A 2,526-nucleotide genomic window follows, 5' to 3' on the forward strand; every position below is an offset into this window, starting at 1 on the left:
TCCAGCATCTGCAGTCCTCACTTTCTCCTAGAACACGGTGGCATGGTGGCACAGTGGTTAGCACTGCTGCCTCTCAGCGTCAGAGACCCGGGTTCAATTCCCGCCTCAGGCGACTGACTGTGTGGAGTTTGCACGTTCTCCCCGTGTCTGCGTGGGTTTCCTCCGGGTGCTCCGGTTTCCTCCCACAGTCCAAAAGATGTGCAGGTTAGGTGAATTGGCCATGCTACATTGCCCGTTAGTGTTAGGTAAGGGGTAAATGTAAGGGTATGGGTGGGTTGCGCTTCGGCGGGGCGGTGTGGACTTGTTGGGCCGAAGGGCCTGTTTCCACACTGTAAGTAATCTAATCTAATCTAATCTAATCTAATCAAACAAATGGCCGACCAACCAATTCGAAATATTCTAAATTCAGACACACACACACACACACACACACACACATGCGTATGTGTGTGTGTGTGTGTGTGTGTGTGTGAACTCAGAACATTAGAAATGGATGGTCGGACATTTGAATGTTCTTCCTGTAGAATGTGAGAGCTTAGAGTTTACTGTAATGTCCCTGACATTTGATTCTACGGGAATTGCACCCAACTCCATCTCCTTGGCAACAGCTTTAGGGAACTGGAGCTGAACATTGGATCTTTGGGTAGTCTGAGGTGAATTGAGAGGAGTTATATGGAGGCAGTTACACTTCAGGTACAAGAAAAAGGTCGATGGTATACAGTCGGGAGACGAAAAGAGAACAGGCAGCCAGTGCAGGCATCCACTTTGGCTGTGCTCATCTGTAACAAGCATACCGTATTTGTTACTTTTTGGGGGGATGTCCTACGAGGCGTAAGCCATGGGGTACAGATCTCTGGCACAGTGTTTGTCCCTGTGATCAGAAGGGTAGGGGAGAGGCGAGGAGAGCAATAGTTATTGGGGACTACATGGTGAGGGGGACAGATTGCAGTTTCTGTGGGTACAGGGCAGGCTCATGATTGATGTGATACCTCCAAGTTACCAAGGTTTGTGATGTCTCGCAGCGTGTTTTCAGGATTCTTAAGGGGAGGGGGAGCAGCCCGAGGTTATGTTTCACATATGCACTAACAACTTATGTAATAAAATTGATGTGGATGTATGGCAGAAATTCAGGGATCCAGGGTGACATTTTAGATCTAGATCAAACAGAGTTGTTCTTTCTGATTGGTTACACATGCCACGTTATAGTGAGGGAAAGAATAGGGAGAGAGCAGATGAACACATGGTTGTAAGGATAGTGCAGGTGATAGGGATTTGGATATCTGGATAGTTGGGGCTTATTCTGGAGTCGGTTGGACCTCTACAAACAAGATGGTCTACACCTGACCCGGAAAGGTACCAATATCCTGAGTGGATAATTTTCTAAAGCTCTTCAGGAGGGTTTAAACGAATTCAGCAGGGGATTGCGAACCCGAATTTTAGCTGCGGTTTGCTGGACGTTTTGAGTGGTTAGGACATAAATAGGTTTTCAGGTTTGCGAATGAATGCTGGCAAGGATGAAGGTGGTTTGAAGTCTGTCTACTCCACCGCTAGGAGCATCTGGGATAAAGCAGGTGTCATGGGTTGTTAACTGGGACTTCAATATTGTGGCCATTTCAGAGACATGAATGGAGCACTGAAATGAATGGTTGTTCCTTGCACCTCAGTTTCGATTTTTCAGTAAGAACACGGAAGTCGTTAAAGAGGGGGAGATGTGGCATTTTTAGTTTAAGACAGTGCTATGGCAGCAGAAAGGATATTTGATGAGGACCCGACTCAATCTGCTGAACTAGAATGGGCTGAGATTAAAATCAGGCAAGTAGAGGTCACCACCAAAATGTTCTAGAAATATGGAGGAAAAGATTGCAAAGATGAATCTGAATAGGAACGGAAGTAACAAGGTAGTTGTAGTGGAGAAGTTTAACTTTCCCAATATTGATTGGAAATGTTATTGTTTGAGGAGATCTGATTGGTCAGTCTTTGTAATTGAGCACTTTGGTGATAGGGACCACAATTCGGTATGTTTATTTAGTGATGGATAGGAATATGTATATATCGCAGAGCATGAGGTATCGCTGGGAGAAAGGCCAGTATGATGCGATCAGCAAGAGTTAGGATGCACCAGATGGGAAAGTATACGCAGGGTTTTGCAAACCTGAAATATGGAGCTTGTTCAGGTAAGCGCTCATGCATGTCCTTGATAAGTGTGTGTGCGTCATGCAGGGAATATGAGGTTGAGACAGGGAGCCATTTTTACTCAAAAAGTTGAATTTCTTGTCAAGATGGAGAAGGTCGTGCATGTAAACATGTAATACGAAAGCTGAGTTAGGGCACTTGAAAATTAAAAGCTAGCAAGGAAGGGCCAAAAGAGAGAGCTACTCAGAGCAAAGAGGGGACATTAAAAGTCTTTAGCTGACAGGGTCATTTAAAACGCGGAAGCTTTCTCTTGTCATTTCAAGAATAAAAGAATATCTAGGATATGATTTGGGCCTGCCAAGAACAGTAGGAGGACGTCGTCAACGGAGTCCG

The sequence above is a fragment of the Chiloscyllium plagiosum genome, unplaced genomic scaffold (genome assembly GCF_004010195.1).
Source record: "Chiloscyllium plagiosum isolate BGI_BamShark_2017 unplaced genomic scaffold, ASM401019v2 scaf_49550, whole genome shotgun sequence".
Taxonomy (NCBI): domain Eukaryota; kingdom Metazoa; phylum Chordata; class Chondrichthyes; order Orectolobiformes; family Hemiscylliidae; genus Chiloscyllium; species Chiloscyllium plagiosum.